The sequence below is a fragment of the Crinia signifera genome, chromosome 7 (genome assembly GCF_055691185.1).
Source record: "Crinia signifera chromosome 7, ASM5569118v1, whole genome shotgun sequence".
Classification (NCBI taxonomy): domain Eukaryota; kingdom Metazoa; phylum Chordata; class Amphibia; order Anura; family Myobatrachidae; genus Crinia; species Crinia signifera.
Window position 1 is genome coordinate 2974708 of NC_139223.1, and position 19841 is coordinate 2994548.

At 53.4% G+C, this 19841-nt stretch overlaps 1 protein-coding gene across 1 annotated transcript in view; it reads left to right on the forward strand.

Annotated features, from left to right (window-relative positions):
* BICDL2 (BICD family like cargo adaptor 2) overlaps nt 1–19841 on the forward strand; it is a 134698-nt gene continuing 114857 nt past the window's right edge. Inside the window, exon 1 of the mRNA XM_083155133.1 lies at nt 1–66. The gene's annotated coding sequence lies outside the window, so the exon portion shown is untranslated. The remainder of the gene's footprint in view (nt 67–19841) is intronic.

Consider the following 19841-nt stretch of genomic DNA (forward strand, 5'->3'; position numbering starts at 1 on the left):
TGACAGACGTCTCACCTGCTGCTCTGTCAGACATGGTGCACTCTCCAACACATCCTCCCTTCACAGGTAAGAGACTCTACGCCGTGCCGGGTGTGTGTGTGTGCACTAGTGTGACCAGCAGTGTGTGTTATACTGTGACTGTGTGTGTGTTACACTGTGAGAAGTACTGTGACTGTGTGTTATTCTGTTATAGTTTGTGTGCTACATGGTTAGAATTACTGTTTGTGTGATACTTGGTCAGTGTGTGAGTGTTATAGTGCAGGGAGTACCTGGTGCGAGTGTGTGTTATACTGTGTGTGTGTTACACTGCAGGGAGTACTGAGTGTGTGTATGTGTGTTACACTGCGGGGAGTACTGTGTGTGTTACACTGTGTTTGTGTGTTAAACTGCGGGGAGTACTGTGTGTGTTACACTGTGTTTGTGTGTTAAACTGCGGGGAGTACTGTGTGTGTGTTATACTGCAGGGAGTACCGTGTGTGAGTGTGTGTTATACTGTGTGTGTGTTACACTGCAGGGAGTACTGTGTGTTGTGTGTTTATGTGTGTTACACTGCAGGGAGTACTGTGTGTGTGTCACTGCAGGGAGTACTGTGCATGTGTTACACTGTGTGTGTGACACTACAGCCAGTACTGTGTGTGTTACACTGCGGAGAGTACTGTGTATGTGTTACACTGTGCGTGTGTGTGACACTGCAGGGCCAGGGAGTATTATGTGTGTGTGTGTGTTACACAGGGAGTACTGTATATGTGTGGCACTGCAGGGAGTACTATGTGTGTGTGTGTGTGCGTGTTACACTGTATATCTGTAGCACTGCAGGGAGTACTATGTGTGTGTGTGTGTGTGTTACACTGTATATCTGTGGCACTGCAGGGAGTACTATGTGTGTGTGTGTGTGTGTGTGTGTGTGTGTTACACTGTATATCTGTGGCACTGCAGGGAGTACTGTGTGTGTGTGTGTGTGTGTGTGTGTGTTACACTGCAGGGAGTACTGTGTGTGTGTGTGTGTGTGTGTGTGTTACACTGCAGGGAGTACTGTGTGTGTGTGTGTGTGTGTGTGTGTGTGTGTGTGTTACACTGCAGGGAGTGTTGTGTGTGTGTGTGTGTGTGTGTGTGTGTGTTACACTGCAGGGAGTGCTGTATATCTGTGGCACTGCAGGGAGTACTGTGTGTGTGTGTTACACTGTATATCTGTGGCACTGCAGGGAGTACTGTGTGTGTGTGTGTGTGTGTGTGTTACACTGCAGGGAGTGTTGTGTGTGTGTGTGTGTGTGTGTTACACTGCAGGGAGTGCTTTATATCTGTGGCACTGCAGGGAGTACTGTGTGTGTGTGTGTGTGTGTGTGCGCGTGTGTGTGTGTTACACTGCAGGGAGTACTGTGTGTGTGTGTGTTACACTGCAGGGAGTGCTGCATATCTGTGGCACTGCAGGGAGTACTGTGTGTGTGTGTGTGTGTGTGTTACACTGTATATCTGTGGCACTGCAGGGAGTACTATGTGTGTGTGTTACACTGCAGGGAGTACTGTGTGTGTGTGTGTTACACTGCAGGGAGTGCTGTGTGTGTGTGTGTGTGTGTTACACTGCAGGGAGTGCTGTATATCTGTGGCACTGCAGGGAGTACTGTGTGTGTGTGTGTGTGTGTGTGTGTGTGTGTGTTACACTGCAGGAAGTGCTGTATATCTGTGGCACTGCAGGAAGTACTATGTGTGTGTGTGTGTGTGTGTGTGTGTGTTACACTGTATATCTGTGGCACTGCAGGGAGTACTGTGTGTGTGTGTTACACTGCAGGGAGTACTGTGTGTGTGTGTTACACTGCAGGGAGTGCTGTGTGTGTGTGTGTGTGTGTGTGTGTGTTACACTGCAGGGAGTGCTGTATATCTGTGGCACTGCAGGGAGTGCTGTGTGTGTGTGTGTTACACTGCAGGGAATGCTGTATATCTGTGGCACTGCAGGGAGTACTATGTGTGTGTGTGTGTGTGTGTGTGTGTGTGTTACACTGTATATCTGTGGCATGGATATGACCGGCATCGGCCGTATTTCGGGTAAAATACCAATCGTGAACAGGGCACATGTACTAATCTTGTGTAGTCACATGATTCGTATTTTCCGATGTCGCAGCCGGTCCTGTTCATATTTGGAATCCGGACTGAAGCTGATATTACCAGCTGATATTGTGGTGTAAAAATAGATTCATAGACTATTGGGTTTTGTTGTGGAACTACAAGTCTCAGCAAGCCTCCCCCGAATGCTGCAAGTCCCAGCATATGGGGCATTAAAGGGCCTGGTGGTAGTTGTAGTTCTACAACAAAACCAATAGTGAAATAAAACACACCGGGGGAAATGTACTAAGATGTGTGCTCTACTTCACCAATCAGAATCTACTACTTATTTATTTAGCACCCTCTAGAACAGGGGTGGCCAAAAGGTCGATCGCGGTGGTCACGCCGGTAGATCGTGATCAAGTTCCCTGCGCACAGAGGACAGAGGCTTCAGCGTTCCCAGGGATGCAGTGCGCGGGTGCACGTGTGACGTCACCCGCGCACTGCAAGTGACAAGCAGGAAACCCATGTCTGAGACGACTGGAAGGCCCAGCTTCATAGGTTCAGCAGCGGTGGGACAGGGCTGGGAGTGCAGCGCGCATAGTGGCAGCAGGGACTAGAGGCTCAGCGGCGGTGGGACAGGGCTGGAAGCGCAGCGCGCATAGTGGCAGCAGGGACTAGAGGCTCAGCGGCGGTGGGACAGGGCTGGGAGCTCAGCGCGCATAGTGGCAGCAGGGACTGGAGGCTCAGCGGCGGCGGTGGGACAGGGCTGGGAGCACAGAACGCAGTGGCAGCAGGGACTGGAGGCTCAGTGGTGGTGGTGGGACAGGGCTGGGAGCGCAGTGCACCATGGCAGCAGGGACTGGAGGCTCAGTGGTGGTGGTGGGACAGGGCACAGTGGCAGCAGGGACTGGAGGCTCAGCAGTGGTGGGACAGGGCTGGGAGCGCAGAACGCAGTGGCAGCAGGGACTGGAGGCTCAGCAGTGGTGGGACAGGGCACAGTGTCAGCAGGGACTGGAGGCTCGGCAGTGGTGGGACAGGGCTGGGAGCGCAGAACGCAGTGGCAGCAGGGACTGGAGGATCAGCAGTGGTGGGACAGGGCTGGGAGCGCAGAACGCAGTGGCAGCAGGGACTGGAGGCTCAGCAGCGGTGGTGGGACTCGGAGCGCAGAACGCAGTGGCAACAGGGACTGGAGGCTCAGCAGTGGTGGGACAGGGCTGGGAGCGCAGAACACAGTGGCAGCAGGGACTGGAGGCTCAGCGGAGGTGGGACAGGGCTGGGAGCGCAGAACGCAGTGGCAGCAGGGACTGGAGACTCAGTAGTGGTGGGACAGGGCACAGTGGCGGCAGGGACTGGAGGCTCAGCAGTGGTGGGACAGGGCTGGGAGCGCAGTACAAAGTGGCAGCAGGGACTGGAGGCTCAGCAGTGGTGGGACAGGGCTGGGACCGCAGTACACAGTGGCAGCAGGGACTGGAGGCTCAGCAGTGGTGGGACAGGGCACAGTGGCAGCAGGGACTGGAGGCTCAGCAGTGGTGGGACAGGGCTGGGAGCGCAGAACGCAGTGGCAGCAGGGACTGGAGACTCAGCAGTGGTGGGACAGGGCTGGGAGCGCAGAACACAGTGGCAGCAGGGACTGGAGGCTCAGCAGTGGTGGGACAGGGCTGGGAGCACAGTGGCAGCAGGGACTGGAGGCTCAGCAGTGGTGGGACAGAGCACAGTGGCGGCAGGGACTGGAGGCTCAGCAGTGGTGGGACAGGGCACAGTGGCGGCAGGGACTGGAGGCTCAGCAGTGGTGGGACAGGGCTGGGAGCGCAGTACACAGTGGCAGCAGGGACTGGAGGCTCAGCAGTGGTGGGACAGGGCTGGGAGCGCAGAACGCAGTGGCAGCAGGGACTGGAGGCTCAGCGGAGGTGGGACAGGGCTGGGAGCGCAGAACGCAGTGGCAGCAGGGACTGGAGGCTCAGCAGCGGTGGTGGGACTCGGAGCGCAGAACGCAGTGGCAGCAGGGACTGGAGTCTCAGCAGTGGTGGGACAGGGCTGGGAGTGCAGAACGCAGTGGCAGCATGGACTGGAGACTCAGCAGTGGTGGGACAGGGCTGGGAGTGCAGTGCACAGTGGCAGCAGGGACTGGAGGCTCAGCAGCGGTGGTGGGACTCGGAGCGCAGAACGCAGTGGCAGCAGGGACTGGAGGCTCAGCAGTGGTGGGACAGGGCTGGGAGCGCAGAACGCAGTGGCAGCAGGGACTGGAGGCTCAGCAGTGGTGGGACAGGGCTGGGAGCGCAGAACGCAGTGGCAGCAGGGACTGGAGGCTCAGCAATGGTGGGACAGGGTTGGGAGCACAGAATGCAGTGGCAGCAGGGACTGGAGGCTCAGCAGTGGTGGGACAGGGCTGGGAGCGCAGTACAAAATGGCAGCAGGGACTGGAGGCTCAGCAGTGGTGGGACAGGGCACAGTGGCAGCAGGGACTGGAGGCTCAGCAGTGGTGGGACAGGGCTGGAAACGCAGAACGCAGTGGCAGCAGGGACTGGAGGCTTAGCAGTGGTGGAACAGGGCTGGGAGCGCAGTACACAATGGCAGCAGGGACTGGAGGCTCAGCAGTGGTGGGACAGGTCTGGGAGCGCAGAACACAGTGGCAGCAGGGACTGGAGGCTCACCGGTGGTGGGACAGGGCTGGGAGTGCAGTGCACAGTGGCAGCAGGGACTGGAGGCTCAGCAGAGGTGATGGGACAGGGCTGGGAGCGCAGAACGCAGTGGCAGCAGGGACTGGAGGCTCAGCAGTGGTGGGACAGGGCACAATGGCAGCAGGGACTGGAGGCTCAGCAGTGGTGGGACAGGGCTGGGAGCGCAGAACGCAGTGGCAGCAGGGACTGGAGGCTCAGCGGAGGTGGGACAGGGCTGGGAGCGCAGAACGCAGTGGCAGCAGGGACTGGAGGCTCAGCAGTGGTGGGACAGGGCTGGGAGCGCAGAACGCAGTGGCAGCAGGGACTGGAGACTCAGCAGTGGTGGGACAGGGCTGGGAGTGCAGTGCACAGTGGCAGCAGGGACTGGAGGCTCAGCAGCAGTGGTGGGACAGGGCTGGGAGCGCAGTACAAAATGGCAGCAGGGACTGGAGGCTCAGCAGTGGTGGGACAGGGCACAGTGGCAGCAGAGACTGGAGGCTCAGCAGTGGTGGGACAGGGCTGGAAACGCAGAACGCAGTGGCAGCAGGGACTGGAGGCTCAGCAGTGGTGGAACAGGGCTGGGAGCGCAGTACACAATGGCAGCAGGGACTGGAGGCTCAGCAGTGGTGGGACAGGTCTGGGAGCGCAGAACACAGTGGCAGCAGGGACTGGAGGCTCACCGGTGGTGGGACAGGGCTGGGAGTGCAGTGCACAGTGGCAGCAGGGACTGGAGGCTCAGCAGAGGTGATGGGACAGGGCTGAGAGCGCAGAACGCAGTGGCAGCAGGGACTGGAGGCTCAGCAGTGGTGGGACAGGGCACAATGGCAGCAGGGACTGGAGGCTCAGCAGTGGTGGGACAGGGCTGGGAGCGCAGAACGCAGTGGCAGCAGGGACTGGAGGCTCAGCGGAGGTGGGACAGGGCTGGGAGCGCAGAACGCAGTGGCAGCAGGGACTGGAGGATCAGCAGTGGTGGGACAGGGCTGGGAGCGCAGAACGCAGTGGCAGCAGGGACTGGAGGCTCAGCAGTGGTGGTGGGACTCGGAGCGCAGAACACAGTGGCAGCAGGGAAGCTGCACCCAAATGGCTGCATCACAGTAAGTTAAGTGCACTGCACTTGGGGGGATAAATTTGTCCACATTTTTTTTTTCATATGTTGTGTTGTGTGGGGGAGGGGGAGGGGCTCTGTTTACAAATGTTCATCCCAGTTGCTGCCTGTGATGGAGGTGTGTGCCCCCTCAAAAAAAAAATGTTTTTAAGAGGGCACACACCTCCATCACAGGCAGCAACTGGGATGAACATTTGTAAATTTCACCCTCGTTTCCGGTGTCAGAATGTGAATTTCACCCTCGTTCCCTGTGAATGTGAATTTCAGGCACCCTCCCTGTGTCAGAATGTGAATTTCACCCTCGTTCCCTGTGTCAGAATGTGAATTTCGGCTCATTCCCTGTGTCAGAATGTGAATTTCACCCTCATTCCCTGTGTCAGAATGTGAATTTCACCCTCGTTCCCCATGTCAGAATGTGAATTTCGGCTTATTCCCTGTGTCAGAATGTGAATTTCGGGCACATTCCCTGTGTCAGAATGTGAATTTCGGGCTCATTCCCTGTGTCAGAATGTGAATTTCGGGCACATTCCCTGTGTCACAATGTGAATTTCGGGCACATTCCCTGTGTCAGAATGTGAATTTCGGGCTCATTCCCTGTGTCAGAATGTGAATTTTGGCTCATTCCCTGTGTCAGAATGTGAATTTCACCCTCGTTCCCTGTGTCAGAATGTGAATTTCGGGCACACTCCCTGTGTCAGAATGTGAATTTCGGCTTATTCCCTGTGTCAGAAGGTGAATTTCACCCTCGTTCCCTGTGTCAGAATGTGAATTTCACCCTCGTTCCCTGTGTCAGAATGTGAATTTCGGCTCATTCCCTGTGTCAGAATGTGAATTTTGGCTCATTCCCTGTGTCAGAATGTGAATTTCACCCTCATTTCCTGTGTCAGAATGTGAATTTCGGGCACGTTCCCTGTGTCAGAATGTGAATTTCACCCTCGTTCCCTGTGTCAGAATGTGAATTTCACCCTCGTTCCCTGTGTCAGAATGTGAATTTCGGCTCATTCCCTGTGTCAGAATGTGAATTTCACCCTCGTTCCCTGTGTCAGAATGTGAATTTCAGCTTATTCCCTGTGTCAGAATGTGAATTTCGGGCACATTCCCTGTGTCACAATATGAATTTCGGGCACAGTCCCTGTGTCAGAATGTGAACTTCGGGCTCATTCCCTGTGTCAGAATGTGAATTTCGGGCACATTCCCTGTGTCAGAATGTGAATTTCGGGCACATCTCCTGTGTCAAAATGTGAATTTCTGGCTCATTCCCTGTGTCAGAATGTGAATTTCGGGCACATTCCCTGTGTCAGAATGTGAACTTCGGGCTCATTCCCTGTGTCAGAATGTGAATTACGGGCGCATTCCCTGTGTCAGAATGTGAATTTCACCCTCGTTCCCTGTGTCAGAATGTGAATTTCGGCTTATTCCCTGTGTCAGAATGTGAATTTCCGGCACATTCCCTATGTCAGAATGTGAACTTCGGGCTCATTCCCTGTGTCAGAATGTGAATTTCGGGCACATTCCCTGTGTCAGAATGTGAATTTCACCCTCGTTCCCTGTGTCAGAATGTGAATTTCGGCTTATTCAATATGTCAGAATGTGAATTTCGGGCACATTCCCTGTGTCAGAATGTGAATTTCGGCACATTCCCTGTGTCAGAATGTGAATTTTGGGCACATTCCCTGTGTCAGAATGTGATCTTCGGGCTTATTCCCTGTATCAGAATGTGAATTTCGGCTCATTTCCTGTGTCAGAATGTGAATTTCGGGCACACTCCCTGTATCAGAATGTGAATTTCGGCTTATTCCCTGTGTCAGAATGTGAATTTTGGGCTCATTCCCTGTGTCAGAATGTGAATTTCACCCTCATTTCCTATGTCAGAATGTGAATTTCACCCTCGTTCCCTGTGTCAGAATGTGAATTTCGGCTCATTCCCTGTGTCAGAATGTGAATTTCACCCTCGTTCCCTGTGTCAGAATGTGAATTTTTGGCTCATTCCCTGTGTGTCAGAATGTGAATTTCACCCTCGTTCCCTGTGTCAGAATGTGAATTTCACCCTCATTTCCTGTGTCAGAATGTGAATTTTTGGCTCATTCCCTGTGTCAGAATGTGAATTTCACCCTCGTTCCCTGTGTCAGAATGTGAATTTCGGCTCATTCCCTGTGTCAGAATGTGAGTTTCACCCTCGTTCCCTGTGTCAGAATGTGAATTTCAGCTTATTCCCTGTGTCAGAATGTGAATTTCGGGCACATTCCCTGTGTCACAATATGAATTTCGGGCACAGTCCCTGTGTCAGAATGTGAACTTCGGGCTCATTCCCTGTGTCAGAATGTGAATTTCGGGCACATTCCCTGTGTCACAATATGAATTTTGGGCACAGTCCCTGTGTCAGAATGTGAACTTCGGGCTCATTCCCTGTGTCAGAATGTGAATTTCGGGCACATTCCCTGTGTCAGAATGTGAATTTCTGGCTCATTCCCTGTGTCAGAATGTGAATTTCTGGCTCATTCCCTGTGTCAGAATGTGAACTTCGGGCTCATTCCCTGTGTCAGAATGTGAATTTCGGGCACATTCCCTGTGTCAGAATGTGAATTTCACCCTCGTTCCCTGTGTCATAATGTGAATTTCGGCTCATTCCCTGTGTCAGAATGTGAATTTCCGGCACATTCCCTGTGTCAGAATGTGAATTTCGGCACATTCCCTGTATCAGAATGTGAATTTCGGGCACATTCCCTGTGTCAGAATGTGATCTTCGGGCTTATTCCCTGTATCAGAATGTGAATTTCGGCTCATTCCCTGTGTCAGAATGTGAATTTCGGGCACACTCCCTGTGTCAGAATGTGAATTTCGGCTTATTCCCTGTGTCAGAATGTGAATTTTGGGCTCATTCCCTGTGTCAGAATGTGAATTTCACCCTCATTTCCTATGTCAGAATGTGAATTTCAACCTCGTTCCCTGTGTCAGAATGTGAATTTCGGCTCATTCCCTGTGTCAGAATGTGAATTTCACCCTCGTTCCCTGTGTCAGAATGTGAATTTGGGGCTCATGTCCTGTGTCAGAATGTGAATTTCGGGCTCATTCCCTGTGTCAGAATGTGAATTTCGGGCTCATTCCCTGTGTCAGAATGTGAATTTCGGGCTCATTCCCTGTGTCAGAATGTGAATTTCGGGCACATTCCCTGTGTCAGAATGTGAATTTCGGGCACATTTCCTGTGTCAGAATGTGAATTTCGGGCACATTCCCTGTGTCAGAATGTGAATTTCGGGCACATTCCCTGTGTGTCAGAATGTGAATTTCACCCTCGTTCCCTGTGTCAGAATGTGAATTTCACCCTCATTTCCTGTGTCAGAATGTGAATATCGGCTCATTCCCTGTGTCAGAATGTGAATTTCGGGCTCATTCCCTGTGTCAGAATGTGAATTTCGGGCACATTCCCTGTGTCAGAATGTGAATTTCGGGCACATTTCCTGTGTCAGAATGTGAATTTCGGGCACATTCCCTGTGTCAAAATGTGAATTTCGGGCACATTCCCTGTGTGTCAGAATGTGAATTTCACCCTCGTTCCCTGTGTCAGAATGTGAATTTCACCCTCATTTCCTGTGTCAGAATGTGAATTTTTGGCTCATTCCCTGTGTCAGAATGTGAATTTCACCCTCGTTCCCTGTGTCAGAATGTGAATTTCGGCTCATTCCCTGTGTCAGAATGTGAGTTTCACCCTCGTTCCCTGTGTCAGAATGTGAATTTCAGCTTATTCCCTGTGTCAGAATGTGAATTTCGGGCACATTCCCTGTGTCACAATATGAATTTCGGGCACAGTCCCTGTGTCAGAATGTGAACTTCGGGCTCATTCCCTGTGTCAGAATGTGAATTTCGGGCACATTCCCTGTGTCAGAATGTGAATTTCTGGCTCATTCCCTGTGTCAGAATGTGAATTTCGGGCACATTCCCTGTGTCAGAATGTGAACTTCGGGGACATTCCCTGTGTCAGAATGTGAATTTCGGGCACATTCCCTGTGTCAGAATGTGAATTTCACCTCGTTCCCTGTGTCAGAATGTGAATTTCGGCTTATTCCCTGTGTCAGAATGTGAATTTCCGGCACATTCCCTATGTCAGAATGTGAAGTTCGGGCACATTCGGTGTGTCAGAATGTGAATTTCGGCACATTCCCTGTATCAGAATGTGAATTTCGGGCACATTCCCTGTGTCAGAATGTGATCTTCGGGCTTATTCCCTGTATCAGAATGTGAATTTCGGCTCATTCCCTGTGTCAGAATGTGAATTTCGGGCACACTCCCTGTGTCAGAATGTGAATTTCGGCTTATTCCCTGTGTCAGAATGTGAATTTCACCCTCATTCCCTGTGTCAGAATGTGAATTTCACCCTCATTTCCTATGTCAGAATGTGAATTTCACCCTCGTTCCCTGTGTCAGAATGTGAATTTGGGGCTCATGTCCTGTGTCAGAATGTGAATTTCGGGCTCATTCCCACCCCCGCCCCGCACCCCCAATCCCCCGCCGCCCATGCAAAACCCCCCCCCCCCCCCCCAATCCCCTGCAGCCTTACCTATCGCGCTGGTCCCGGCGGCTCCGTTCTTCTTCTGCTAAGGACCACCACAAAATGTTAACCCCCATACAGCAGACAGTTTCAGAGAACTGTGTGCTATATGGGGGTGGCCATTTTGTGGTGGTCCTCAGCAGAAGAACAGAGCCGCCGGGACCAGCGAGATAGGTAAGTCTGCAGGGGATTTGGGGGGGGGAGGTGTAACTATAGCACCGCAGCCCCCGGCGCCCCCACATGCACAGCGCCCCCCCCCCCCCCCCCCGCGCGGTGGCGGGGGCTGCGGTGCTATAGTTACGCCGCTGATGGAGGGGTATATTTTACACAGGGTTAGATGCTGGTAGATCCCCGGTAAGTAAGTGTACAAAAAGTAGATCCCGGATTGTAAAAGTCCGGCCACCGCTGCTCTAGAAGATAGTAGACAGGATCTGATTGGTTGCCCATAGCAACATCACATGTGAAGTAGTATACACATCTTAGTACATTTCCCCCACAGACATAAGAAAAATACAACTTGAATTCACTCTGCAATCATACAAACTCACCTATGGATTCCACCTTAGGCCCGTCCTCTTCGGTATCCGGAATATTTGTCTACAGCAAAAAGATAGACAACCATTAGGTCGACACCATTAGTTAGACAAGCAAATAGGTCGACATGCCAAAAGGACGACAGTCAAAAGGTCGACATGGGGTTTTCCACTGTTTTTTGAGCCGACATGTGCCGACAGGCGGTATTTCATGCCCTACTATCCACTAGGGCGTGGTGGGAGAATAAAATAGTGTGCCCGAAGCATTGCGAGCGCTGTGAGGGGCTGCGGTTCACTCCAAACTGTGTCCATGTCGACTGTGTCGACATTTGGGTAAAAAAACCTGTGAAAAACCCCATGTCGACCTTTTGACTGTCGACCTAATGACAGTGTCGACCTTTTTGCATGTCAACCTTTTGGCATGTCGACCTATTTGCTTGTCTAACTAATGGTGTCGACCTAATGGTTGTCTATATTTTTGCTGTAGACAAATGGTCCCGCTTCCGTCCTCTTCTCCAGAAGTATCCTGTGAAAGCAAATTATACTCACTAGGGCCTCCGGGGGAGATCGCATCCTCTTCGGTCCATGTAGGTATCCTCGGGGTTAAAATAACAAACCAAGGAGTCCCATACCACCGAACTGGAGGAGCAGTAATTGTTTGTTTACACTTGGGACTCCTCCCCCGTACTGGGGGCTTACCCCCTCAGGATCGGTGCCGCTAATGCCATCGTGTGCCAGCTGCCCCTCTGCCATCTCATTACCCCCTCAGGAACTGTGTTTGCTAATGCCCTCCTGTGTCAGCTGCCCCTCTGCCCCCTCATTACCCCTCAGTAACTGTGCCCGCTAATGCCCTCCTGTGTCAGCTGCCCTCTGCCCCCTCATTCGACCCTCAGTAATTGTGCCCCCCCCCAGTAACTGTGCTTGCTAATGCCATCCTGTGTCAGCTTCCCCTCTGCCCCCTTATTCCCCCATCAATTACTGTGCTGTTAATGCCCTCCTGTGCCAGCTGTACCTCTGCTTCTCTCATTACCCCCCTCAGTAACTGTGCCCGCTAATGCCGACCTGAACCAGCCACCACTCTGCCTCTCATTCCCCCTCAGTAATTGTGCCCGCTAATGCCATCCTGTGCCAGCTGCCCCTGTGCCATTTCATTCCCCCCTTAGTGACTGTCCACGCCCATGCCATCCTGCAGAAGCCACCCCCTCAGTGACTGTGCCCACTAATGCCCTCCTGTCAGCTTCCCCCTCAGTAACTGCGCCTGCTAATGCCATCCTGTGCCAGATGCCCCTCTGCATCCCTCATTCTTCCCTCAGTAACTGTGCCCACTCATGCCTCCCTGTGACAGCTGCCCCTCAGTAACTGTGCCCACTAATGTCATCCTGTGCCAACTGCACTGCTGCCTCCTCATTCCTCCCTCAGTTAACTGTGCCCGCTAATGCCATCCTGTGCCAGCTGCCCCTCTGCCCCCTCATTACCCCTTCAGTAACTGTGCTGCTTATGCCATCCTATGCCAGCTCACCCCTTAGTAACTGTGCCCGCAAATGCCCTCCTGTGCCAGCTGCCCCTCTGCCCCCTTATCCCCTATTTAACTGTGCCCATTAATGCAATCCTGTGCCAGCTGCCCCCTCAGTAACTGTGCCCACAAATGCCCTCCTGTGCCAGCTGCCCCCTCATTCCTCCTTCAGTAACTGTGCTCGATAATGCCCTCCTGTGCCAGCTGCCCCTCTGCCCCCTTATCCCCTCTTTAACTGTGCCCATTAATGCCATCCTGTGCCAGCTGCCCCCTCAGATACTGTGCCCGCTAATGCCCTCCTGTGCCAGCTGCCCCACTGCCTCCTCATTACCCTCTCACCAACTCTGCCCACTAATGCCCACCTGTGCCAGCTGCCCCACTGCCTCCTCATTCCCCCCTCACCAACTCTGCCCGCTAATGCCCACCTGTGCCAGCTGCCCCTCTGCCTACTCATTACCCCTCAGTAACTGTGCCCGCTAATGCCCTCATGTGTCAGCTGCCCTTCTGCCCCATCATTCCCCCCTCAGTAACTGTGCCCATTAATGCCATCCTGTGTCAGCTGCCCCTCTACCCCCTCATTCCTCCCTCAGTAAGTGTGCCCGCTAATGCCCTCCTGTGCCAGCTGCCCCTCTACCCCCTCATTACCCCCTCAGTAACTGTGCCCGCTAATGCCCTCATGTGTCAGCTGCCCTTCTGCCCCCTCATCCCCCCTCAGTAACTGTGCCCACTAATGCCCTCCTGTGCCAGCTGCCCCTCTGCCCCCTCATTACCCCCTCAGTAACTGTGCCCGCTAATGCCCTCCTGTGCCAGCTGCCCCTCTGCCCCCTCATCCCCCCTCAGTAACTGTGTCCGCTAATGCCCTCCTGTGTCAGCTGCCCCTCTACCCCCTCATTACCCCCTCAGTAACTGTGCCCGCTAATGCCCTCATGTGTCAGCTGCCCTTCTGCCCCCTCATCCCCCCTCAGTAACTGTGCCCACTAATGCCCTCCTGTGCCAGCTGCCCCTCTGCCCCCTCATTACCCCCTCAGTAACTGTGCCCGCTAATGCCCTCCTGTGCCAGCTGCCCCTCTGCCCCCTCATCCTCGCTCAGTAACTGTGCCCGCTAATGCCATCCTGTGCCAGCTGCCCCTCTGCCCCATCATTCCCCCCTCAGTAACTGTGCCCGATAATGCCCTCCTGTGCCAGCTGCCCCTCTGCCCCCTCATTACCCCCTCAGTAACTGTGCCCGCTAATGCCCTCCTGTGCCAGCTGCCCCTCTGCCCCCTCATCCTCCCTCAGTAACTGTGTCCGCTAATGCCATCCTGTGCCAGCTGCCCCTCTGTCCCCTCATTACCCCCTCAGTAACTGTGCCCGCTAATGCCCTCCTGTGTCAGCTGCCCCTCTGCCCCCTCATTACCCCTCAGTAACTGTGCCCGCTAATGCCCTCATGTGTCAGCTGCCCCTCTACCCCTTCATTACCCCTCAGTAACTGTGCCCGCTAATGCCCTCCTGTGTCAGCTGCCCCTCTGCCCCCTCATTACCCCTCAGTAACTGTGCCCGCTAATGCCCTCCTGTGTCAGCTGCCACTCTGTCCCCTCATTACCCCTCAGTAACTGTGCCCGCTAATGCCCTCCTGTGTCAGCTGCCCCTCCATTACCCCTCAGTAACTGTGCCCGCTAATGCCCTCCTGTGTCAGCTGCCCCTCTGCCCCCTCATTACCCCTCAGTAACTGTGCCCGCTAATGCCCTCCTGTGTCAGCTGCCCCTCTGCCCCCTCATTACCCCTCAGTAACTGTGCCCGCTAATGCCCTCCTGTGCCAGCTGCCCCTCTGTCCCCTCATTACCCCCTCAGTAACTGTGCCCGCTAATGCCCTCATGTGTCAGCTGCCCTTCTGCCCCCTCATCCCCCCTCAGTAACTGTGCCCACTAATGCCCTCCTGTGCCAGCTGCCCCTCTGCCCCCTCATTACCCCCTCAGTAACTGTGCCCGCTAATGCCCTCCTGTGCCAGCTGCCCCTCTGCCCCCTCATCCTCCCTCAGTAACTGTGTCCGCTAATGCCATCCTGTGCCAGCTGCCCCTCTACCCCCTCATTCCTCCCTCAGTAACTGTGCCCGCTAATGCCCTCCTGTGTCAGCTGCCCCTCTACCCCCTCATTACCCCCTCAGTAACTGTGCCCGCTAATGCCCTCCTGTGTCAGCTGCCCCTCTGCCCCCTCATTACCCCTCAGTAACTGTGCCCGCTAATGCCCTCCTGTGTCAGCTGCCCCTCTGCCCCCTCATTACCCCTCAGTAACTGTGCCCGCTAATGCCCTCCTGTGCCAGCTGCCGCTCTGTCCCCTCATTCCACCCTCAGTAACTGTGCCCGCTAATGCCCTCATGTGTCAGCTGCCCCTCCATTACCCCTCAGTAACTGTGCCCGCTAATGCCCTCCTGTGTCAGCTGCCCCTCTACCCCCTCATTACCCCTCAGTAACTGTGCCCGCTAATGCCCTCCTGTGTCAGCTGCCCCTCTGTCCCCTCATTACCCCCTCAGTAACTGTGCCCGCTAATGCCCTCCTGTGTCAGCTGCCCCTCTGCCCCCTCATTACCCCTCAGTAACTGTGCCCGCTAATGCCCTCCTGTGTCAGCTGCCCCTCTGCCCCCTCATTACCCCTCAGTAACTGTGCCCGCTAATGCCCTCCTGTGCCAGCTGCCCCTCTGCCCCCTCATTACCCCTCAGTAACTGTGCCCGCTAATGCCCTCCTGTGTCAGCTGCCCTTCTGCCCCCTCATCCCCCCTCAGTAACTGTGTCCGCTAATGCCCTCCTGTGCCAGCTGCCCCTCTGCCCCCTCATTACCCCCTCAGTAACTGTGCCCGCTAATGCCCTCCTGTGTCAGCTGCCCCTCTGTCCCCTCATTACCCCCTCAGTAACTGTGCCCACTAATGCCCTCCTGTGTCAGCTGCCCCTCTGCCCCCTCATTACCCCTCAGTAACTGTGCCCGCTAATGCCCTCCTGTGCCAGCTGCCCCTCTGCCCCCTCATTACCCCTCAGTAACTGTGCCCGCTAATGCCCTCCTGTGCCAGCTGCCCTTCTGCCCCCCTCATCCCCCCTCAGTAACTGTGTCCGCTAATGCCCTCCTGTGCCAGCTGCCCCTCTGCCCCCTCATTACCCCCTCAGTAACTGTGCCCGCTAATGCCCTCCTGTGCCAGCTGCCCCTCTACCCCCTCATTCCCCCCTCAGTAACTGTGCCCGCTAATGCCCTCCTGTGCCAGCTGCCACTCTGTCCCCTCATTACCCCCTCAGTAACTGTGTCCGCTAATGCCCTCCTGTGCCAGCTGCCCCTCTGTCCCCTCAATAACTGTTCCCACTAATGCCCTCCTGTGCCAGCTGCCCCTCTGCCCCCTCATTACCCCTCAGTAACTGTGCCCGCTAATGCCTTCATGTGTCAGCTGCACTCTGCCCCCTCATCACCCCTCAGTAACTGTGTCCGCTAATGCCCTCCTGTGCCAGCTGCCCCTCTACCCCCTCATTCCCCCCTCAGTAACTGTGCCCGCTAATGCCCTCCTATGTCAGCTGCCCCTCTGCCCCCTCATTACCCCTCAGTAACTGTGCCCGCTAATGCCCTCCTGTGCCAGCTGCCCCTCTGTCCCCTCATTCCCCCATCAGTAACTATGCCCGCTATTGCCCTCCTGTGATGTGTTTGGCTGTGTGCGGAGGTGTGTGTGAGCCGGTGTGTGGCTGTGTGCGGAGGTGTGTGTCTGTGTATGGCTATGTTTCTTAATGTGTGTGTGTGAGCCGGTGTGTGGCTGTATGAGCCGGTGTGTGGCTGTGTGCAGAGGTGTGTGTCTGTGTATGGCTATGTTACTTAATGTGTGTGTGTGAGCCGGTGTGTGGCTGTGTGCGGAGGTGTGTGTGTGAGCCGGTGTGTGGCTGTGTGCGGAGGTGTGTGTGTGTGTAAGCCGGTGTGTGGCTGTGTGCAGAGGTGGCTGTGTGCGGAGGTGTGTTTGTGAGCCGGTGTGTGGCTGTGTGCGGAGGTGTGTGTGTGAGCCGGTGTGTGGCTGTGTGCGGAGGTGTGTGTGTGTGTGTGAGCCGATGTGTGGCTGTGTGCGGAGGTGTGTGTGTGTGAGCCGGTGTGTGGCTGTGTGAGCCGGTGTGTGTGGCTGTGTGAGCCGGTGTGTGGCTGTGTGCGGAGGTGTGTGTGTGTGTGTGTGTGTGAGCCGGTGTGTGGCTGTGTGCGGAGGTGTGTGTGTGAGCCGGTGTGTGGCTGTGTGCGGAGGTGTGTGTGTGTGTGTGAGCCGGTGTGTGGCTGTGTGCAGAGGTGTGTGTGTGTATGGCTATGTTAATTTACTAACCTGCGGTATTTTAAATACGGCCGGTAATAAGCGGGATGCTGCAGCTAATTGCTGTTCAAATACGCCTGGAAAATACACTTCATCTTCCTGCGTATTTGGCAGGAAACCATTCAAATAGTTACTCCGCTGATTTTTTTAAACCAGCACCAGGCTCCAGGTCCGGGGCTGGTTCCCAAAATACGGGGGACAAAATGAGTAGGGGTCCCCCGTATTTTATTAACCAGCCCCAGGCCCAACCAGCCAGCAGGGTTATGCCACAGCCGGGGAGGGGGGGGGGGGGGTGTCACGCCGTTTATTTATTTTTCTATTTTTTTCTTTACACTCTGCAGCCTGCACGGATCTGACTGACCCACGTATATATACGGCCGCTAATACGAATCAATACGACATCAGGGATTACAATCAGTCGTATATGACTGACCCATGTATATATACGGCCACAAATACGACATCAGGGATTACAATCAGTCGTATCTGACTGACCCACGTATATATACGGCCGCTAATACGAATCAATACGACATCAGGGATTACAATCAGTCGTATCTGACTGACCCACGTATATATACGGCCGCTAATACGAATCAATACGACATCATGGATTACAATCAGTCGTATCTGACTGACCCACGTATATATACGGCCGCTAATACGAATCAATACGACATCAGGGATTACAATCAGTCGTATCTGACTGACCCACCTATATATACGCCCACCAATACGACATCAGGGATTACAATCAGTCGTATCTGACTGACCCACGTATATATACGGCCGCCAATACGAATCAATACGACATCAGGGATTACAATCAGTCGTATCGGACTGACCCACCTATATATACGCCCGCCAATACGACATCAGGGATTACAATCAGTCGCATCTGACTGACCCACGTATACTGTATATACGCCCACCAATACGACATCAGGGATTACAATCAGTCGTATCTGACTGACCCACGTATATATACGCCCGCCAATACGACATCAGGGATTACAATCAGTCGCATCTGACTGACCCACATATATATACGGCCGCTAATACGAATCAATACGACATCAGGGATTACAATCAGTCGTATCTGACTGACCCACGTATATATACGGCCGCTAATACGAATCAATACGACATCAGGGATTACAATCAGTCGTATCTGACTGACCCACGTATATATACGGCCGCTAATACGAATCAATACGACATCAGGGATTACAGTCAGTCGTATCTGACTGACCCACGTATATATACGGCCGCCAATACGACATCAGGGATTACAATCAGTCGTATCTGACTGACCCACGTATATATACGGCCGCTAATACGAATCAATACGACATCAGGGATTACAATCAGTCGTAACTGACTGACCCACGTATATATACGGCCGCTAATACGAATCAATACGACATCAGGGATTACAGTCAGTCGTATCTGACTGACCCACGTATATATACGGCCGCCAATACGACATCAGGGATTACAATCAGTCGTATCTGACTGACCCACGTATATATACGCCCGCCAATACGACATCAGGGATTACAATCAGTCGTATCTGACTGACCCACGTATATATATACGGCCGCTAATACGAATCAATACGACATCAGTGATTACAGTCAGTCGTATCTGACTGACCCACGTATATATACGCCCGCCAATACGACATCAGGGATTACAATCAGTCGTATCTGACTGACCCACGTATATATACGCCCGCCAATACGACATCAGGGATTACAATCAGTCGTATCTGACTGACCCACATATATATATACGGCCGCTAATACGAATCAATACGACATCAGTGATTACAGTCAGTCGTATCTGACTGACCCACGTATATATACGCCCGCCAATACGACATCAGGGATTACAATCAGTCGTATCTGACTGACCCACGTATATATACGCCCGCCAATACGACATCAGGGATTACAATCAGTCGTATCTGACTGACCCACGTATATATATACGGCCGCTAATACGACATCAGGGATTACAATCAGTCGTATCTGACTGACCCACGTATATATACGGCCGCTAATACGAATCAATACGACATCAGGGATTACAGTCAGTCGTATCTGACTGACCCACGTATATATACGGCCGCCAATACGACATCAGGGATTACAATCAGTCGTATCTGACTGACCCACGTATATATACGGCCGCTAATACGAATCAATACGACATCAGGGATTACAATCGGTCGTATCTGACTGACCCACGTATATATACGGCCGCTAATACGAATCAATACGACATCAGGGATTACAATCAGTCGTATCTGACTGACCCACGTATATATACGCCCGCCAATACGACATCAGGGATTACAATCAGTCGTATCTGACTGACCCACGTATATATACGCCCGCCAATACGACATCAGGGATTACAATCAGTCGTATCTGACTGACCCACGTATATATATACGGCCGCTAATACGACATCAGGGATTACAATCAGTCGTATCTGACTGACCCACGTATATATATACGGCCGCTAATACGACATCAGGGATTACAATCAGTCGTATCTGACTGACCCACGTATATATACAGCCGCTAATACGACATCAGGGATTACAATCAGTCGTATCTGACTGACCCACGTATATATACGGCCGCTAATACGAATCAATACGACATCAGGGATTACAATCAGTCGTATCTGACTGCTTTGTAAATTCCGCTCCGGAATGCGACTTTGCGGAATGCGGCTGAAACAGTCGTATTCATTCATATTAAGAATACAAATACGATATATCGTATTCTTAGTAAATTTCCCCCTTCGTGTGTGTGGGTGAGAGCCGGTGTGTGTGTGTGTGTGTGTGTGTGTGTATGGCTGTGCTACTTAATTTGTGTGTGTGTGTGTGTGTGAGCCAATGTGTGCGGAGGTTGTGTGTGTGTATATATATATATGGCTATGTTACTTAATGTGTGTGGGTGAGAGCCGGTATGTGGCTGTGTGCGGAGGTGTGTGTGTGTGTGTGTATGTATGGCTGTGCTACTTAATTTGTGTGTGTGTGTGTGTATGTATGGCTGTGTTACTTTGTGCGTGTGGGTGAGAGCCGGTATGTGGCTGTGTGCGGAGGTGTGTGTGTGTGTGTGTGTATGTATGGCTG